Genomic DNA, 23,454 nt, shown 5'->3' on the forward strand with positions numbered 1-23,454 from the left:
TTTAAAGAAGAACAAAAGCCACAATTCATAGCAGGCTTTCGAAATACCAAAGCAGTAACAAGCTAAAAATGATCCCAGATGCCAGCTTGATCAGACACCAAAAGTATCAGTCCTTGCAATGAGTTCAAAAATGGGAATAGGGGAAGCAGCAGAGAATTATGTGCAAATCAGCATGTGCTTGGAGAGAAGATGATGAGAGGTAGCACCTTCATCTAAAACTTAACATAGAACTGTTTCTCATTGCTCTGCATACTTTTTATATCCTAAAATACAGACTGTTCAATCTGAAGAGGTGAAGAGACTGACTTTAATAACAGACTTTCAGACATCTCACTCTCACTCAGAGCTGAGTAGATTTTCTTCAGCTGGGGTGGAGCCTATTTCAGGCATTACACAAAGAAATGAATAAGTGCCATTGCATGGCAATATTGTGAATCTGTATTTCTGGGGTGTATTTGGAAATGGATACCAAGGTGCTTGAGGGACTAGTAGAGAGACTAGGTGGCAAAGCCTCTGTAGCCCACTTCAACTGAGTCTGACATCCATTTCTCAAGTGGTTCGACCAGTTCCTTTTACTTTGCCCTATTTTTTTTACTGGTCTCCTCCATTTTATCTTTCCAGAGTACAGTCAGTACAAGCAGGACCACTTACATTGATGTTGATGATGTCAGGACCATCTTATCTGAGTATGCAATAGCATCTGCACACCTAAGATGCCTACCCTAAGTGATCTTAAACTGTGAATCTCATGTTATAGAGAACAGCCCTATAGCTGTGGTAGTGGCATCTCTCCTAACTTCATAAAAATCATGGCCAGCTTCACTGGATGGACCTGCTTACTGTGGCCAATCTCTGCAGATATGGCATCTGTTATTGCCTTGAGCAATTGATCTTGGCATTAGTAGTAATGCCCTTCTCCAAGCAACAGCTCAAGATCTGGAGACCCTCTTTTCTGTCAAAGGAACATGGTGGTATTTTGTTGTGTTCCTGGCAGAAGAGGTTAGATGAGTTGTAGACAGTATCCTCATCTGACTGCATCATAAAAAAAATCCATTCCAAGGGTTGAGTCTATCTGTGACTGCCTGTCCCACACTTAGTTACACTTTCACTGGGATCATTAGGATCTTTGTTGGTCTGACCTCACCAATGGTGGCTCCATTAGTAGCAAGCTCCTAGTGTGCTAGAAGTTCATCAAAGTACACATGGCCCTTCAAAAAGATAAAGATGACAAAGACTTCCATCATCTTGTCCAACGTCTGCTCACTGGATAATAAACTGGACTACATCCGACTCCAGCAAACTACACGGCGTGAGTTCAGAGACTGCTGCGTCTTTGTTTTCACGGAGACGTGGCTCAGCGACGGACGTCGCCATTCAGCTAGCCGGACTAACCGTGTTTCGTGCCGACAGGAATGCAGCTCTGTGCGGTAAGACTCGCGGTGGCGGTGTGTGTGTTTACATCAACACGGCATGGTGTAAGGACTCTGTGCTTGTGTCTAACTACTGCTCATCGGTAGTGGATTTTGTAACTGTTAGATGCAGACCTTTTTATTTACCCCGGGAATTCACCACTACTCTCATTATCGGAGTTTACATTCCACCCAGCGCTAATGCTAAGGAGGCTCTGTGTGAGCTGTACGGAGCTATTAGCGAGCTGCAAAATGCTCACCCCGACGGACTGTTTATCATCGCCGGAGATTTCAATCATGCAAATCTCAGAACAGTGCTCCCTAAATTCCATCAGCATGTGGACTTTGCTACGAGAGGGGCGAACACGCTGGATGTTGTTTATTCAAACATTCTCGGCACGTATCGTGCGGAGCCCCGCCCCCACCTCGGCTACTCAGACCACATCTCTGTTATGTTGATTCCAGCATACAGACCTCTCGTCAGACGCTCTAAACCGGTTCTGAAACAGGTTAAAACCTGGCCAGCAGGAGCCATCTCTGCTCTTCAGGACTGTTTTGAGTGCACTGACTGGGACATGTTCAGGGAGGCTGCAACCAACGGCGACTCTATTGACTTGGAGGAATACACGGCATCAGTGACCAGCTACATCGGGAAATGCATCGATGACGTGACTGTCTCCAAGACCATCACAACACACCCCAACCAGAAGCCGTGGATGACTATGAAAGTGCATGCTCTCCTGAAATCGAGAGACTCTGCCTTCAGATCGGGGGACAGGGCGGCCTTAAAAACAGCAAGGGCCAAACTGTCCCGAGCCATCAGAGAGGTGAAGTGTGCACATGCCCAGAGAATCCACGGCCACTTCCAGAACAGCAGAGACTCCCGGCGCATGTGGCAGGGCATTCAGGCGATCACCAACTACAGGACAACTTCACCTGCCTGTGACAGTGACGCCTCCCTTCCAGATGCGCTGAACGACTTCTACGCTCGGTTTGAGGCACAGAACAACACAACAGCGAGGAAGACCATCCCTCCTCCTAATGACCCAGTGCTTTGTCTCACCACGGCTGACGTGAAGAGAACTCTATACAGAGTTAACCCACGGAAGTCCACTGGACCAGACAACATTCCTGGCAGAGTTCTCAGGGAGTGTGCGGAGCAGCTAGCAGATGTCTTCACTGACATCTTCAACATCTCGCTGAGCAGCTCCATCATCCCTACGTGCCTCAAGACAACGACCATCGTCCCTGTGCCAAAGAAGTCCACGGTTTCCTGCCTCAATGACTACCGTCCCGTTGCACTCACACCAATCGTGATGAAATGCTTCGAGAGGCTCGTCATGAGGCACATCAAGTCACAGCTACCACCCTTGCTGGACCCCTTGCAGTTTGCGTATCGTCCTAACCGTTCCACGGAAGACGCCATCACCACAACCCTGCATCTGACCCTCACACACCTGGACTGCAAAGACTCCTACGTTCGAACACAATCATCCCTCAGCAGCTGATTAAGAAGCTGAGTCTCCTGGGCCTGAACACCTCTCTCTGCAACTGGATCCTGGATTTCCTGACTGGGAGACCTCAGTCAGTCCGGATTGGGAGCAGTATCTCCAGCACCACCACACTGAGCACTGGAGCACCTCAGGGCTGTGTGCTCAGTCCATTGCTGTTCACTCTGCTGACTCACGACTGTGCAGCAATGCACAGCTCCAACCACATCGTCAAGTTCGCTGACGACACGACCGTGGTGGGTCTCATCAGCAAGAACGACAAGTCAGCATACAGAGAGGAGGTGCAACATCTAACAGCCTGGTGCAGAGCCAACAACCTCTCCCTGAACGTCGACAAGACCAAAGAGATGGTTGTTGACTTCAGGAGAGCACAGTGTGACCATTCTCCGCTGTCCATCGATGGCTCCTCTGTGGAGATCGTCAAGAGCATCAAATTCCTTGGTGTCCATCTGGCGGAGAACTTCACCTGGTCACTCAACACCAGCTCCATCACCAAGAAAGCCCAGCAGCGCCTCTACTTCCTGAGGAGGCTGAGTAAAGCCCATCTCCCTTCCCCCATCCTGACTGTGTTCTACAGAGGGACCATCGAGAGCGTCCTGAGCAGCTGCATCACTGCCTGGTTTGGGAACTGCACCGTCTCAGATCGCAAGACCCTTCAGCGGATAGTGAGGACAGCTGAGAAGATCATCGGAGTCTCTCTCCCCTCTATCACAGACATTTACACCGCACGCTGCATCCGCAAAGCCAACAGCATTGTGGTTGACCCCACACACCCCTCACACACACTCTTCACCCTCCTGCCATCTGGAAAGAGGTACCGGAGCATTCGGGCCCTCACAACCAGACTGTGTAACAGTTTCTTTCCTCAAGCCATTAGGCTCCTCAACACCCGGGACTGAACTGTTCTACACTCTCACACACACTCTCACTCAGGACTGAACTGTTCTACACTCTCTCACACACACACACTCTCACTCAGGACTGAACTGTATACTAACTCTCTGTCTCTCACACACAGATACACACACTCTCTCTTGACTGTGTGGACACAAACACACACACACATAATTTATACTGTTCATTACTTACTGCACTACCTCTACCTGTCATCCGCTGCTATAGTTATATTTATGTTTATTCTATTTGCACTACCTCAACCGCTGCTGTGTATTCTTGCACAATATTTTTGCACAATACTTTTTTTTTTACATTTCACTTTATCTATTTTATTTCACTTACATTCCAGTACACGTTCTTTTATTTCTTTTCAGCGCTAAGTGTCCTGTGTTCTTTTGTGTTGTCTTTATTGTATTTATTGTCTTTTTTGCACTGTCTTGTCTATGCTCTGTTTGCATCTAGCTGCACACTGTGCACTTTACGTGGCTAAGACAAACTTCTGTCCTAGCTCTGTGGTGTTGTTTGTTGTTTAGTATTGAACTTGTTGTTGTATGTTTATGTAGCACCAGGTCCTGGAGAAACGTTGTTTCATTTCACTATGTACTGCGCCAGCTATATATGGTTGAAATGACAATAAAAGCTTCTTGAATCTTGAATCTTGAATCTTGATTTTTTTAGTTGCTGACTTCTGTTATTTATTGACAGTGGAACTCGAAATGGTCTTCTGCTGTTGTAGCTCTTCTGCCACAAGGTTCAACATATTGTTCATTCTGAGAAGCTTTTCTGCTCACCATAATTGTATAAAGTGCTTATCTGAGTAATTGTAGCCTTTCTGCCAGCTTAAACCTGTTTGACCATTCTCTGTTGCCCTCTCAGCAAGGTGCAGAACTGCCACTCACTAGATGTTTTTCTGATGAAAAGTGAGATCATATTTTCCCATTTTCTGATGACTGATAAGAACTTTAACCAAAGCTACTGGCCTGTTTCTGCATGATTGTATGCATTACGCTGCTGCTATATGATAGGTTGATTAGATAATTGCAAGAATTAGTTGGTAATGGTGGTCCTCATAAAGTGTTCAGTGAGTGTAAATACATGTGTATCTGAGACAGTCACCTGACGCCAGGACCACCACTGTACCACCATTATTTGATGAATTGTTTTATTTAAAGTTACTTGGGGGGGGGGTAATTTATTACACACCGAACACTGGGGGAATGTTTTAATTGGGGATCTTGTGCTATATCTTATGCTATTCACCTGTCTTTATCCCACTAGAGCAAGGAAATTTATGTTAAAATGTTGTCCATTGACATCACCATACCTAAGATACTGACCCAAAAACTCCACTCAGTTGGTCTGAGCTCATCAGACCTAAGAGCCTCAGACAGTCAGGCTCCACTACAGATCACCCTTCTCTGTCACACTAAACACCAGAACCTCCTAAGCTGGTGTACTGAGTCCTCGGCTGTATACACTACTAACCTACTGTTTGAAAGAGCAAAACCACATTATTTTGGTTATGACACCACTGACCTACTTGTCATCAACAATAATTGAGGTGGTCTATGAAAAAGGAAATGAGACAGATTAATGTCTGTTGCAAGAACAGCAATCTCTCTCAATATCAGCAGGAGACTTCAGAAGGGCCACAATGGCTCACACAGTAAAAACAATGACAATAATTTGTTAGTGAATAAGGCATAGAACACATCTACTTCCAAAGAAGACACAAAAAGCTTCATCATGTGCACATCCATTCTAAATGGTTTCTATAGGTGTGTCACAGAGATCATCAACTATTTACCTATACTACTACTTACGAACTAATTTTCCAGACCCTGCTTTCAAGGCCTTTTTTGGGCAAAAGGCCCCTAGTGCTAGGGTAATGAAAAAAGTCTGTCAGTAGGACATCTTTGCTGGCTCTTTGCATAAAAAGTCCTTACCAGTTCATACTGAGAACCCACTTTGCTCTGATGTATGTCAGCACCCTGCAATCTAATCTACTTTAAGTAACTTGCAAAATCAAAACTGGTGTTGCTTTGGTAATGTTTTCTTTCATGGTCACATTATGTACTCTTTATGTCACTAAATGTAAGCTTTGTTAAATCCCTAGCTCATCAGTCACTGGTCTTTCGATAATAACATATGGTATAGTGAATTGTTTTCCTTAGTTCCTCATCCTAAATTGCAACAACAAATATAATTTTAAATCTGTAATAGTGCATATACAAAGTAAACTATACTATGTGCAAAAATTGTTCTTATAGTTCAAATTGTTTTTTGTATATCTATCTGTGTGAGGTAGGAATGTGCAGACTTTCTCCAGTATCCTCATTCAGTAGCCTGAGGGTTCAGTCGCCTGAGGGTAGAAACTCCTGAGTCTTTCTGTGTTGGTCCTCAGCATCCACTACTGTTTCCCTGATGAGAGCAGTGAGATGAGACTGTCAAGTGTGGTGAAAATCTTTGACAATTTGACAATTCGTTTGGCCCAGCCCAGCATTGTTGGGTGTAGCTGTCTGTGATGCAGGGTAGAAAAGTCCTGATGGCCTTCTCCGCTGTCCTCATCACTCTGGACAGCACCTTTTGGTCTCAGTACCTCAGAACAAGGTGATGAGAAAAATAAAAGAGAAAACTCGCCATAGCCACAGAATACAAAGCCATCAGCAGTCGGTGGGAGACCTTGAACCTGATCAGGTGTCATAGATAGAGAGGTAGAGACACTGACACACACATGTCACCAGGAGGGGTCTTCTGTGAGATGGAGCCCAGTGCATTTGAAGCTGCTTGATCTTGCTGAAACATCTCACAGTCTGCATCCTCCAGCACACTTGTAGCATGGCTTGAGACATCATTTCATTAGTTCAATTTTACATTTTATTTTACTGTAAAGGGCTTTGCTAAAATTGTCTATAATGGTAATTTCTAAACAGTGACTAACATTAACAACTAACTACCCCGCTAAATAAACAAATCACTTCAAAAAGCTTTTACTGTTGATGACTAAATCACATAATTGGTGGAAAAATGCCAATTTAGAAGAAAAAAAGTGAGCCTTCCTTTAGCTGTTAATAAGATAAAATTGTAGGATCAAATGTGTGTCAAGTAAATTAGATTTGGAAAAAAGGATGTCCTTGTTAAACTAAATACAAACTCACAAACTACATATTAACAGAAAATTAGAAATTTCCCTGTTAGTTACCTCTCCTCAGTCCTTAGACACAGTGTCCTATTATGAATGATTGTTCAATTGCCTAAAGCCATGGTTTGAAGGGGATGTACAAGTTATCTTCACTTCAGCTGGCATTACAATCAATATTCATGTTTAAAATAATAATATGAATGATTTAAATAATGTTCATGATACTGTTCAATGAATATGAAAGCCTGTTTTCAGACATAATCTAGCTCGTGATATTTCAGGAACATTTTCCAAAGAAAAAATGTCCTGGGGCTCATGCTTCAGTTAAAAAGATCTAGCAAGATCTACCTATAGTACCACGTAAAGTCTGTTCCAGTTTTGAATAAAATTATTAGTTGGATGTTATATGTCCATGAGCTAACTTAGTGCAAAATTTGCAAGGTGGGTTGTGAGCACTTGATGTAGGGATTGACTACATAAGGATTAGCAAGGAATTGGCTAAGTTCTGGGGGATGGAGTCCATATCTTTTATTTATCTTAGTGATTAAGATGTTGATCTACTGCTTAGAAAGTTGTGAGTTTAAATCCCGTGACCACCCAACTGTCATTACTGCAGTCTGGATCTGCCGATGCATTAAATGTCAGCCCCCTATGTACAGACAAATAGCCATGCCATTGTCTGGCATGTCTATAGAATCCCAGTAGGATGAACTGTCGTAGTAGCACTTTACCTAAGCAGAGAACCAAGAAAAGTAATCTTTAGATGCTGAGGACATGTTTTGAACTTGATACTAATGTAGGGTACTGGAAATCTTCCTTTAATGGTACTGGAAGTGGTTGTTCTCAAGTTACCAGTGCTACTGGGTTTTTTGGTTGGATAACAGGTGTGCTTTTTACTTGTGTGTTTTTACTTTTATTTTTTGCTTATTTATTGGAATGCTAGTACCCTTGTTTCTTCCTGATTTTTTCTATGGCAGAACAGATTATTCAAAACGGCTGTTGCTATCTTCTTTTGGAGTTTTTGTATGTTTATTAATAACTATAAGTGTTATTCCACCAAATACTGATTTCTTAATGTTATTTAGCCAAAGCATTAACGCAATTTGTTTACAAATTATTTGCATTTTATTTGAGTTATTAAAGCTCTTCAAATACTATTATTTTGATATTGATGTTATTTTGATTTTTGGTCATTTCCTTTAAATATACACTGTATTTAGGAGAAATATTGTCAGCAGAGCTCTGGCTATGCTTCATGGGCCCATGGGGGTCCAGGACCACATTTTAAAGAATCACTTAATGATCACTGAATCACTGAATCAAGACTTCAAAAATAGCAGGAAATCAAGGATGTTAAATAGGAAAGGTCGTGAAGGGACAGCTGTATCCAATCACATCCAAGATGTGTACATGAAAAACGAAGATGAAAATGAAAAAAAAATAAAAATAAATAAAAAAATAAATAATAATAATAATAATAATAATAATAATAATAATAATAAAATATAAATAAATTCATTAAAAATGTAGGAATCCATGTGGGCCTTAATGTGAGCAAATGTGGCAGCACTATATATATGTGAATAAAATTCTTGGAGAATCACATCTGGCATGAAAATGTTTAATAGGTTTAATAAAAAAAAAAAAATACCACACAGTCGGAGAGGGAAATAATTGACAAGAAATATTTCAGCTGAATGGCAGGCTTGTAGCAGGGGGTATTCAAGGGTTGTGCAGACCTGACAAATTCAAACAAGATGTGTGCTTATTTGACACTCTTAAATGAAACTCACCATGCCCCCATTTGACCCCCTGGATGACTAACTAGTTTAATGATTTCTTCCTTTTTTTTGTCCTTAAAGTTGACATGAGAAATCTGAGGGAATGGAGGAATCCTGTGGGTACTGGGTTCCGTTGTGAGTTCGTTGTGAGATTGTCCTCAGTGGCAAACCCAGAGGAAGCGGACATTCTTTTTTCAAAACAACTTTACGCACCATTTAGCTGCACGAACTGTCAGACACATGTGAGACAGGCACTCCCCTTGGAGAAATCAAAAAAGGTAACACAGCAGCAGCCCAGTAAAATCTGAACAACAACCATCATAGTGGAAAAGAACAAAACAATAAAATACACAAAAGGAATATAATTACGTGTTTGGGGGGGACAAATGTATTACTCTCTCTGAACACATTCTTATAAACCTCTAACATGACTAATCAGAAAAGTTGTGTTTTCCCCAAAAGTATTCCAGTAACAAGAAATCTTTCTGCATCAGGCTAAAACATGCTGAAAAACCCAGATGTTTGAGCAGGCAACACCTCCTATATATTCTAACCTTTACCATTTGTTTGCCTTTGCAACTGATGACGCAAGCAAAATAAAGACAGCTATAATAAGTCTGGTCATTAAGACCACAGCAGAGTTGAGTCTTCTGTCTGTGTCAGCGTGTATGAAAGTGTGTGGGTGGATGTACTAAGTCCCTGTTCCTTATAAGCAGGAACTGCATGGTTTGTCGATAACAGCCGAGCCCACTGGTGTTCTACTGAAGTCCCACACACTGTAGCCAGTTCCGCTAATCACTAATGCCTCATTGCACTCCATGCTTAAACACGTCAGGGGCTGGGAGGCAAAACAATAAACAGTATCAGCTCTCAGGCCACAGTGAACCTCTGGCCTCAAATTACATTCATATGTCTGTTATCTCTGCTATGTACTGTAGCGCTTAGTCCTTCTGGCTATTACTCATGCACTGGACATTGATATCTAGAGAGGTATTGCTATGGATTCAGTTGCTCCTGTGTTTTGAACATTTTGAGTGTCTGTACAAATGTGTTTGAGAGTGCTATAAGTGGTCAAGTGTGACTAAGAAAGAAGGGCATTCTGTATGGGCATGTTTTTATATGTATAAAACAGCCAAACATTGTTTTTGTTGTTATTGTTGTTGTTGTTGAGATTAAGGTTAGGAGTAAGTGTAGGAAGCATCAATTAACCAGTTATCTACAGTAACACACTAGTGAATTGAAATACCCACAAAGGTATAATTACATGTGTGTGTGTGTGCGTGTGTGTGTGCGTGTGAGTGTGTGTGTGTGAGAGAGAGAGAGACGGAAGAAAGGAAGCGCGCATCCTGGTTAAATGTTAAGTGTGTGTATTGATGCTAAAAATCCCTCTGTGCCTGAATGTACATAGCAATGTTCAGGCACACCTAATCCTATCTCTTTCTCTCTGAGACCTGCTCCAGCCCACACATTTTATTACTGAGCTGTATCTGCCCAGAATAGACAACACACACAGTAGGAGTGAGAAGGATGAGAAAGAGAAGAAAACAATATAGCAGCAATTTCCAATAGATGGTGCTAAAGCAGATCTACATGGAAACCGGAAGCGCTGAATTTGGCCTGGTTGGTGAGAACATGTCTAACTAGTTTAACAATCAACGATATACCAGTTTAACATCAACGATATTGTACCAGTAGAATCATCAGTCTATTGTTAATAGATTTCAGATCTTCAGCTTAGAACCTTATCATCTGGAAAGTTATCTCTGAATTTAGGTGAGTCATGCCAGTAATTTCATCAAATTGATTCAATAATCTGAAATCCACAGTCTAATGGTCTGTTATGTTTAAGTAATCAAGTTTCTTTTATTATATTATTAGAAAAGTTCACCATTAATCCATCTTATCAACATTTGAAGCTTCTCTTGTTTTGTCCCACTCAGTAATTATTTAAAGTTTCCTATACTACTACTACTACTACTACTACTACTACTACTACTACTACTAATAATAATAATAATAATAATAATAATAATAATAATAAGGAGACGATGAAGAAGAAGAAGAAGAAGATGAATTCATGGTTTCAGCACTGTTCTTTGGGACCACCATAAATAAAGATGAGCCTGATGATGATTAACAACATATCTTGCTACAGAAGAAATTATGTATACAGTATAAACTACATTATTATTTATACATTTTGTCTCATCTAGAAAAATCCAATCTAACAGAAATTACATATCATAAAACAACAGATCATAAATCCTATTAAAGCACATGATTTACCTGCAGAAAAAGAAGGACTGACTAAGTTTGCCAAGAAGCAAGCTTCCTTGGAGCAACATACCAGTCAGTTTCCTTAGAAAAGATTTGATTTTGTTTTTAATGCAAAGGCAATAAATGGTGTTATTGAGAAAGTACCTTTGCTGCATTATAACACAGAACAGGAGCTGGTAACAGGCATGGGCCAAATACTGACCCAGCAATAACAGGCTCTCTTTCTTATCATTATTATTTCAACCATGTTCCCTGCAAGTGGGTTACTTAGTGTGTACTGCTACATCAGAAACATGCTAACCTTGGCTTGTATTTTGTAAATGTTAAACATAGATACAAAATATACTCACAGCTCATTACTACCTCCACTTCCAGTCACTGTACAGTCCTCCGTTTCACAACAGCAACTGGTAACCACAAAGACAGTGAGGAGATCATCAGCTTAGGGTAGTGAAATTTTGAGACAACTGACTGAGCAACACTCTATAAGATACCTGGGAAGGCCTTGTAACAGGCTTACACAGCATTGTTGATTACATTAATTTCTGTATGGAAAACACAGTGCCAACAACAAGCCCTAAGTCACCTCTGAAATGACGGCTCGGCTGAATTGCAAAAAGAGAACAGCAATGACAGCAGGAACAGTAAGTGAATACAGAAGAGGAAGATCAGAGAGCTAAGGATGCCTACAGAGGAGGACAGACAACAAAATAAGAATGTGGCTGAAGTATGGAAGGGGATTATTAATATGACTAGACACATCCATTGATAAGAAGGATGAGTGGGTGTGGTTTGGGGCAACATGCTGATCTTGTTTTCAGTGTGTTTTGCCTCTTCCCACTCCCCTTCCTCCTGAAATTGAATCATTTTCGTTTCTGCTGTCCATCACAACCTGTCAGTTGAGTAGGGAACCGAAGAGAATCAGTGTGAGAAAGGCCAATGGACCAGATGACATCAGCTACCTGGTGCTTAGGGCATGTGCACACCAGCTATGTGTAGTTGTGCAACCTGAGACAGGAGTAAGTCCTGTGGACGGTGTCCTAAACACTGCACACTCAAAAGACTTTAACGCCAAACTTGATGAAGGCACTGAAGGTGTGAATTCACCAACCTAAGACCTCTAACCAGCCCATCAAGTGACCTGCAGCAGTTCACCTAGCAGCCACACACTGGGGTGGATGATGTAGACATCTACCTGCTGCACAGAACCCTTTCTCATTTGGACAGGAAGCACTGTGTGGGCCATATTCTCTGACTTCTCCAGTGTTTTCAACACCATACAGCCATGCTGTTAGATATCACTGCAATGTGATAATATAATGGGGACCACTTCATAATTTTCAGAATCCTGGACCACCTTACAATTAAGCCACTTTAAATGAACCATCAGGATTGTCCACAGGTGAACAGTGGGGAGAATTCTGGATCAACTGTGCACTTTCTACATATCAGACTTTAGATATAACTTGCTGTCACCTGCAGAAGTTTTTAGATTACTTATCCTCTGGTGTATTACTGCTGGACAGAAAGGAGGATTCTGGAGACTAGTGGTGTGAAACGGTGCTGTCAAACAGCTGAAGGTGAGTAGAGTCAAGGAGCTTGTAATGGACTTTCCAAGGTCAAATCATCTTCCTTCCACATCTATCATCACCCAAGGAATGCTACCCAAGTACGAATACCTGATTATTATTTTTAAAAATTAAACTAGCCTGGACAGAAAACAATGATGTCACATACAGAAAGGGCCAAAGTTGATCTGTTGAGGAGAATGAGATCATTTGGAATCTGCAGTGAACATTTTATAATTCAATGGTGTATTTGTTTGTTTGTTGACTTGTCTGCTGGGTAAGCTCTCTGGAGGAGGTGGATGATTAAAAAAAAAGATGAACAATCACTGACGACACCATCCACCAACTGCGTAAAACATGAGGGCACTCGGCCTTTTTTTTTCAGAAATTAACTGCTGCTACGCATTGCACTTGCAATCATTTAACTTTAGGAACGTACAAGCACTGCTATTTTGCGTTATAGCATTTGTAAATTGCACATACAGAATGAACAATAGCTTCACTAACAGTTTGCACTCTTGCCTTGCACTCTTGTCTTTCACTATATGTCACAAGTAAGTATACATTTATCATGGGCATTTTTTCAACATGACATTTTACTCTACTGTATCAGTGCTTCTTTTTGGACATTTACTGATCATGTTGCTAGTTTTAATTGTTCATTCTATATTAATATCTTGTTTATACCTATCATGCTGTTGCCCTTCAATCTGTATACTTACCATATTAAGACAGTGATAGTGTCTGTCACATCAATCAGCATCAGACTCAATTTCCCAGAGAACATCATGGCCTACAAACATGACTGACAAGGCCTACAATCCATCTCTGCCTCCTGACACTGTGATACTTTTCTCCCTCACTATTCTAATCATGCCACTGTAACACTTATGTGTAACACGTAACACATCTTATCTTATCTTATCTTATCTTATCTTATCTTATCTTATCTTATCTTATCTTATCTTATCTTATCTTATCTTATCTTATCTTATCTTAATGCAAGAGCTACTATCAGCAATGCAACACCATAAGAATCTGCAGAGTTTCACCTGTTTGCATATAGAGACTGAACCTGTTGCACTGTCAGTGGCTATATCTCTTTCTCTGTTAGTCCATTATTCTACTATAAATCATATAATGCTATAAAGCAGGAGTACAGCACAATAGCAGCACTAAATACACTATAGAGTGTTATAGCTGCCTTGGCACAACATAAGCTTCTCCAACAAATTTAATACACAAAACCTGACAAAACAGTAGACGTAAAAATGTATATACAGAACAAAAGCTGAGGGCGAGAGGTGTTATGTACATTATTATTATTATTATTTTTGTAAAATACAAAGTGTACATTAATAGTATAACAGCGTTTTGCCTATGGCCAGCATGATGGAAATAGTACCAGCCATTTAGCTAACCTGTGTGCAGAAAAGTGACGTGTGGAATTGTTCAGTCAATAGACGGGTTAAAGGAAACTTATTTATGTGAATGAAAACTTGTGATTATGAGCCACCTTAAATGAGCCCATATTCAGAAGTGTTTGGACAAGTGTGAAATTGTGAAAACACCTTAAGTAACATTTAAACAATGAACAGTCTCTGCTAAATTTAGTGGAAGATAAAAATAAAATAGACCAGAACATAGAAAACAATTAGTATTAGGTGTACTGCAGTACATTACTATATAAATAATAATAATAATAATAATAATAATAATAATAATAGCACATTTTAGCTGCTGCCTCAGAGTTTTCTGTTCTTTCTTTAATTTCTTCTTCCCATTTTTCACTGTTGAATGTTTTCTGTGGCATTGTTTTAATGTAATTGGTCATTAATGAAAATTGTCTTTCATCTGCCAGTTGTGGTGGAGCTCCAGACTCAAGCTTGAAACAGTGGATTTCCCTGTGCATGATGCATGTCCACCCACACGCTGTGGACTGAGTGAAGCTTCTGATCTCTTTGCCATAGTCTTATGTGGGACTGTGAGCAGCTACGCCGCTGAAATTAAGCCAGAGCAGCGTTTGAAGAAGTCTGTCTGTCTGTTTAATCTTTTTGTTTGTTTGTCATTATTTTGTGTTTTTGTATGCCTTTTGTAAGTCACCTTGGTTGTGAGAAATGTGCTATCTAAATGAAACATTATTATTATTATTATTATTATTATTATTATTATTATTATTATTATTATTATTATTATTCATTGCTGAAATCTAATTTCACTATGGGTAACCACCCAAGCCCTTAATGTATGCAAACACCGGAAAGATGGAGATAATGAAAGATTTATATGTGAATATTTCTGTATTAATATTTGAGTGGGGGAAGTGTGTTGAATATGTGAGCAGTCCTTTGGAGAGCATGCTGTACCAGCATCTTCAACAGAGTATTAACTAGCAGGGTTGGCTTCTCTCAAATAGCGAATGAAATTTTAATCAGAGCTTTTAATTTTAATAAACATTCTACAATGGGAGTGACACTGCATATTAACTGCTTTTAGCTCTTCCTGTCTCGATCCATACAGATACTTAAAGGTTCAGGTGACGTCACTTCCCCTCTTTTCAAGGAATTCTTCAGCATTTTACAAACTGCAGTAAGCTTCAGATATGACATCTGCTGCATATGTCACATCTCAATATACATTTGTCATGTGTTTTCTATGCAGCATGATAGGTACATACTTGACAGATCTACATTTCTATCATGTATGTACCTATCATGCTTCTATAGCTTTCATTCTGATCCTTTTCCAGCCTTGTTTCAGTGTGTTTTAGGCCACCAACCTCCCCTGTTTCCTTTGATTGCCAACTCCTCTGACTCGTCGATGACTGGTTCAGGAGAAGTGAACAAGTGTGCGAGGTTGCAATCTGTGTAGCGTCACACAGAGTGGCTTACAAACATGGCCAGTGATGACCACAACATCCAACAGCCATCACAAACTCTGTCATGTTCATGTTCACCATCCTTCTAATTACACACCCCTGGATTCACTTACACAATCATGCCAAGAGTATCAAAATACGAAATATTAAGACTGTATCTTGCCATATTGGTTTCTGGTTTTGATTCTTGTTCTGTCTTCGTCTTTTGCCCTGGTTACCGTGATCGCAATAAACATTAATGCTAAACTTCTGTAGAATATCATCAATATGACTCATGAAATTTCCCTAATTGTTCAGTCACTTTAAATATAAATGGTAAAGAAACCTCAAAAGATGTATAATTTGTCCCTTTTGAACCACTGTCTGACGGTTCTATTATTGTTTGTCTCATTGTAGCTCAGGATAAACAATGAAGTATATAATTTTCTACCTAATAATGCAGCGAACACCCCCAAACCCTAAAAGTGTTCCAAGAAATGCCCTAGTGTTCAAAAACCTATTTGATAGAGTTGGTATGATGTTCTCTGACTCTTGCATCCAGACATCTTAATTGTTAAAGTTGATTACTTGTATTTTTGCATTATATTTGTGTATTTTATGAATTTAATGGCTGCCCTGAAAATTTCATTATGTGAGTGTTCCAAGTCTTCTGATTGTTGGCGATTACAAATTTACAAATTTTGTCTATAGTAAAAACACGTTAGAAACTTCTATACTTTCTAGATAGATAGATAGATAGACAGACAGACAGACAGACAGACAGACAGACAGACAGACAGATAGATAGATAGATAGATAGATAGATAGATAGATAGATAGATAGATAGATAGATAGATAGATAGATAGATAGATAGATAGATAGATAGATACTTTATTCATCCCAATGGAAAATGTACAACTTCCAGCAGTATCCACAAGCATAGGTAATAAGGTAATAAATTAATATAAGTTCTTCATGTTTTGCGAGTACACAGTGAAGTAAAAAAGTGTTTTGTTATATTATTTATATTTTAACAATATTATTTTCAAGTATACTGTATTTTTCCTCTCTCTGCTGACTTGATTTGAAGAACAACATGAAGTGACTATGCAGTAATCTAAGACAAATGCTGTGTAACCGTTTGTGTTGTCTGTTATTGATAGCTTCAGCATGGATTGTTTGAAAAGGTTATACTAACAATATTATCCTGTTGCTGTCAAACAGAATGAATGAGTCAGGATGATGCTTACAGGAGCCTACAGACAAACACAGCTGTACACAGCTATTTCTTTTTATTCATTATATCTTTATCTTACATTTTTCACTCTTCTTTCTTTTACTTCTGCTGTCTGCTGAAACACATTTTCTGAAAAGTCTGAAAGTCAATGACATGCTGTCCTGTCTCATTTTTGTCTGTTGATATTATTCCTTAATTAATAAAGAATTTTTGTTTGTGTTTAATCAACACTACAAGCTCAGTCCAAATTCAAATCCAATTATTCTCATTATAAGAGAACAAGGTCAAAGCAATTTGCATCAAGCCATGGATTGATCGTTGCTGTTATTCTCATCAACTCCAGGGAGTTAAATAAGCTATTTTATGGATTTTTTATGATTTACACAGTTACACATTACACATACTTTGACTATAGATCTGTTTATCATTCATTCATTCATTTGATCATGATTGTGGTGGATCTGGAACATATCCCCTGAACACTGGGTTTGTTGCACCACAGGGCAAATATCAGTGATTATCATTATTATTGTGATTATGATTATTATTGTGGACTAAACTCACATGACGTGGACTAGACAATTGTGCTGACTTTCAACTTAATCAATATAATCAAAGGAAGACTTGCCACTCAACTTTCACTTTGACATCAACGAATTGTGACTTCAATTGGACTTGATAAAACCAAAGATTCAAATGATCCATTCAAAAGTGTGCAGTGAACCAACTTTTCAGCAAACCTCCACAGATTTTCAAACTGATCAGCTTTTGAAGCTCCACAAAGCAAATCCCTAGGCAAAGCCAGATTGAATTGATATGTGAACTTAATGGTTTAGTTTCTATAGTCATTGTTATGCACCTTTCAAATACCTGTATTAATTCCACAGAGTAATAAAGTTTCTATTATGTCTAGATTATGCTGGAAAACAATTTAGAAATATCTGCATTGGCTTTCTGAGTCAAAACTTAACGTTAAGGCAGGACTTGGCATTTTATTTAAGTCATGTTATTTATGAATTATTTATACCAAAACAATGACTTGACCCTACCTCTTGATTATTGGTCCACTGGTCCACTGACTGTAAAAAAAAAAATATGGCCAGTGTGTATAAATATGACACTATTAAAGAATAAAAATATCCTATTATGGATCAAATTATAAACAACACTTAATTTAAGATGTACACATAAAGGTTGGATGTTTGGTCTGCTTTTATCCAAAGGCATGCTTTTTTTTTTCTTTACAGGAGAATGCACTGAATTAACAAAAGCCTTGGCATTATTTTATATCTTCAAAATATCAGTTTGAAAATGTGTAGGATAAAATATCCTACATCCCACGAAAACACTATGATTCCATGATATCAATTTATTGTCCATGGCTTCATTAAATTTTGTGCATGATAACAGTTAAAACTAAAATGCAAAATAGTAGGATGTGCTGGATCAAGTGCTATTTCATAAGCTGCTGAATAAAGCCATATTCTAATAATAATTACAACTAGGATTATTTACGCAAAAAATCAATATATTGGCAATATATCAGACTCCTATTAGATATTTATCTGAATGACTGATATCTCCTCATTCATACATCATCCTCTTAGGCTTTTTTCATTTTTTTTTTCTATCCTTGTTTAAGCAGGTGTATCCTTCTAGACATATCACTGACATTGTATATATGAGTTTCAAGATGATGCCATAGATCTCAAATATAAAGGTGAATTCTTATCCTTAAGAATTACTATTCAACAACCTTACAAATATTTAGCTGTTTTTATTAAAAAATCCCCAACCTCATCCATCCTTGATCAAAGTCACTTACTTTGGCTTATTTGGAAAAAAAACAAAACTGTAAATTTCATTTAAAATATCACTGTTTAATTATTGATTTAGAGAGCCAAGCATAGCACTGATCCCATAAATCATATTCTAAATTGTGCCATGACTGACATGGAGGAAAAGGATCAATGGATTAATTTCTTTGAGATGGGTGTTCTCGTGGGCAGTGGACGTGTCTATACATGCAAAAAGTGGGATTATGAAATTTGAGCCGTGAACTCTTAGGTTGATTGGCTCAGGAAAAACTGCCCCAAACATGAAATACACAAGAGGAGCAATGAGGGCTCTTCCTTACCAGTTCAATCACACTGAATAAACACTGGGTCACACAAACGTGGACTGCCTTCAATCGAGTGACATTTTGGTCAAAAATGCACATATTTTTCCCTTTCCAGATGATCTAGCGTGATACACACACACTGCCCTTAAACCACTTTATGCTGTTAATTTAAATAGATATATTTATATAGTATAGTAAACTATATTTTATATAGTTAATTTAATTAGATATATCTTTGTGGTGGTTTCTAACAATTTTAGCACTTTATAATTTTTTATTAGAATTGTTTTCTTCTTCATTGTGTTGTTTTGCATCACATACTGTACTTAATGAGTAGCAAAATGTCTAAATAACCTATGGACATATGGGGCATTTATCCTCTGGCTGAATCAGTGATTATTTGACCATCAGTATTGTTTTTCTCTTAGTGACTTGGGTTCAACAAGCAGAGGCATAGAGGCATTTGCTGGATTTGGCCTGTTAACTCAGGACCAGGTGAAATGATTCCATCTGTGATCTAGTTTATTTCTAATAATTTATAAATGTTATTTGTATTTTTATAAATAAAAAAGGGGATATTATTATTAAACATACAATGAATATGAGATGGTGGGGATTTCTGGAAATAGTATTAGGCTTTAAGCTATTAAAGATAGCTACAATAAAAAAACACTGACATATTGTCTATGGTCATGTTTCAAAATTTTATATGGATTGAAATGTCTTTTTCACATCTGGAGGTAACCAGAAATGTGATTCAGCTGAGTGCCGTGCTGATATTTAGTACAACATGATTGCAAATGAAATGTTGCTTTTTTACAACAGTTCTATGAACAACAAATATTGAGGAACTGACATTCAGATTCAATATCACTGAATATTTTCATTGCGTTTGTTCCATCAGTGAAAATAGTTCAAAAGTCCAAAATTACCAAGTTTTTCCACTAGGTTGATATCACTGCAACATATTTGTTAACATATGATTTGCCTCACTCATTTTTATACCTTATACACCGTTTCCATGGCTCCTTGTGTCTTGTGGATGCGTGGGTGGAGTTGCTATGGAAGAGACCACACCCATCAGGATAGATACACTATATTGCCAAAAGTATTCGCTCACCTGCCTTGACTTGCATATGAACTTAAGTGACATCCCATTCCTAATCCATAGGGTTCAATATGACGTCGGTCCACCCTTTGCAGCTATAACAGCTTCAACTCTTCTGGGAAGGCTGTTCACACGGTTTAGGAGTGTGTTTATGGGAATTTTTGACCATTCTTCCAGAAGCTCATTTGTGAGGTCACACACTGATGTTGGACGAGAAGGTCTGGCTCTCAGTCTCCGCTCTAATTCATCCCAAAGGTGTTCTATCGGGTTGAGGTCAGGACTCTGTGCAGGCCAGTCAAGTTCATCCACACCAGACTCTGTCATCCATGTCTTTATGGACCTTGCTTTGTGCACTGGTGCACAGTCATGTTGGAACAGGAAGGGGCCAGCTCCAAACTGTTCCCACAAAATTGGGAGCATGAAATTGTCCAAAATGTCTTGGTATGCTGAAGCATTCAGAGTTCCTTTCACTGGAACTAAGGGGCCAAGCCCAGCTCCTGAAAAACAACCCCACACCATAATCCCCCTCCACCAAACTTTACACTTGGCACAATGCAGCCAGGCAAGTACAGTTCTCCTGGCAACCGCCAAACCCAGACTCGTCCATCAGATTGCCAGATGGAGAAGCACGATTCGTCACTCCAGAGAACGCGTCTCCACTGCTCTAGAGTCCAGTGGCGGCGTGCTTTACACCACTGCATCCGACGCTTTGCATTGCACTTGGTGATGTATGGCTTGGATGCAGCTGCTCGGCCATGGAAACCCATTCCATGAAGCTCTCTGCGCACTGTTCTTGAGCTAATCTGAAGGCCACATGAAGTTTGGAGGTCTGTAGCGATTGACTCTGCAGAAAGTTGGCGACCTCTTCGCACTATGCGCCTCAGCATCCGCTGACCCCGCTCCGTCAGTTTACGTGGCCTACCACTTCGTGGCTGAGTTGCTGTCGTTCCCAAACACTTCCACGTTCTTATAATACAGCTGACAGTTGACTGTGGAATATTTAGGAGCGAGGAAATTTCACGACTGGATTTGTTGCACAGGTGGCATCCTATCACAGTTCCACGCTGGAATTCACTGAGCTCCTGAGAGCGACCCATTCTTTCACAAATGTTTGTAAAAACAGTCTGCATGCCTAGGTGCTTGATTTTATACACCTGTGGCCATGGAAGTGATTGGAACACCTGATTCTGGTTATTTGGATGGGTGAGCGAATACTTTTGGCAATATAGTATATGTTTCATTAACGTATAAAGATGATCAGTCAAAACAAATTTGTATTTATTTATTTTCCTTTAAATTTACAAATGGATCCAACCATGCCAGACAAATGTCTAATACCAGTGCCATCTCCCAAAGTTCCCATGGTCAACATCCAGTAACACTGTGACATGATCACTTCATTTCCCATAAATAACCCAGGCTTCTATTTTGTCTTGCTCCAGCATTATAGCTATGACACATTCGAACTTTTGTTCTTTGCATGTTTTGCTCTGTTGTATATTCTTTTTTATCATAGTCTGCTTACTGTTTCCCCTTCTAGTTTATGCCTATTAGCTGACAGCCTGACCATTTGCCTGTCTTTTGAGTACTGCCTAATCCTTTTGTGTGTCTACCTGCATATGCACCCATCTGTTCACTTTCATGACACAAAAGCTACCAGTTTTTCTTTTTTATCTAGACTTTAATGTTACTTGTCACTTCTTATTGTTTAAAACATTGTTGTATTAAAGGTTCTGAAAGATTTGTTGTAGCACTTGAGACACTGAGGTATCATATTTGTGCAGTGTCTTAATATCATTTTTATCTTTTCTTTTCTTTGCCTTGACATTTGACCTTTGAAAATAATTATTTACATTATTATGCCATAATTCGAGTGACCACTTAATTGAAAGCCACAGATAAGAAGTACATTTTCACTCTGACCAGGATGAATTGAGACCCCCTTACACGCACTTCACACCCCTTCTTCCTCATCGCAGGAAAAAAAATGAATAATGCATGGGTGAGAAAAAAAATGTGAGAGGCAGAAGTGTCACATCAAGCAGGATTGACTAAGTTTACCACAAAGCCCCACACACACACACACACACACACACACACACACACAGACACACACACACACATGGACACTCACACACACAGTGCTGTCATTGGCCACCGTTGACACATAGTTGAGGACGCTATGTGCATATATATTGCATTCTCATGGGACATCAGCCATATGTTCATGTGTGTGATTGGACATATGTGATTCGGACAAATCGACACGCAGAGGGTAGTACAGCAGGCACCTAAAGGAAGAAGAAGCTGTGCAAATGACCCTGCCGTAGACACCAAATTTCCTTCAGGACAGGAATGTGCTGCTTTGTTCCGACCTATAAATAGCAGGCAAGGAAGGAACCATATTTAAAAAGGGTAGAGGGGGACTCTATTTTTTTTAAAGCCAACATCTAAAACAAAGTGTAAGACTGACGTAATGTATATTTTTGGTATCTTCATGACCATCAACCTAGGTGGTAAGGTGATGCAGATGGTGCATACTCTTCATTTGGTTAAGAGCTGATTGTGTAATTGATTATGATGTCAATTTTAGTTACATGATAAATGCAAATATTTATTGTGTGCTTCCATTAATATATTCTTTTATTATTATATCTGAATGTTTACAGTCCACCTGATATACTGTGTATTATAGTCTCATCAAACACAAAATGATGGATGACAGTGTGGCAGAATCCTATCAGATCCCAATATCATAAATACGCCGAACAATGGTGAGAAGAAAGAGGGGGTAGAAAATGTGTCTTCTAAAAGGTTTTGATCTAACATTTCAGGAGACATCCTCTCTCTGTCTCCCTCTGCTCACCATCACCGGCGTTGCTAAATCTTTACAGAGGAAAGTAATTAATGCATACTCAAAATGTCACTACAAGTTGCCAGATGATGTCAGCAACTAATTTGCATTTTTCATCTGAATATCAAAATATGGAACGTGAAGAAGTTTTTCGGAAGATCATTTATAATATAACTGAATAGATCCGATTAAAATCGAATAGAGATCGGATTTTATCAGATTAGAAAATAATAGCTGAAATAATATATCCAGACAAATCAATAATACACGTAAAAGAAAAGAATCTCATTTCTATTAAAACACACACAAAATGAAGCAGTGTCAGTGAGTAGTTGAGAAAGATGGAATAACTCATTTTTTTTTAAATTGTGAATATAGCTGAGTGTTACTCTGTGTCCTAGTGTTACTCTGTGTGAAAATGTCAAAAATTCATTTGCATTTTGTAATATAGTATGGTCATTGATCTGAACACTTATGCCCAAGATGAGGAAGCCTATGGCAGCAGATGCAGAGCACATTAAGGACATTAATCTTGCGGCTCACTGATGACACTGACAGATCAGGGCAGCAAATGAGATTTCTGGGTCCCCTGATATTTAAGGTTTAAGCCCAACACCTTAGTCGAGTTCTCATTTATTACCTCCTGAAAATGGAGGTAGCCCTGAGCCACATACACAGCACACATGGCA

This window comes from Hemibagrus wyckioides, linkage group LG07, assembly GCF_019097595.1.
Source record: "Hemibagrus wyckioides isolate EC202008001 linkage group LG07, SWU_Hwy_1.0, whole genome shotgun sequence".
Lineage (NCBI taxonomy): Eukaryota > Metazoa > Chordata > Actinopteri > Siluriformes > Bagridae > Hemibagrus > Hemibagrus wyckioides.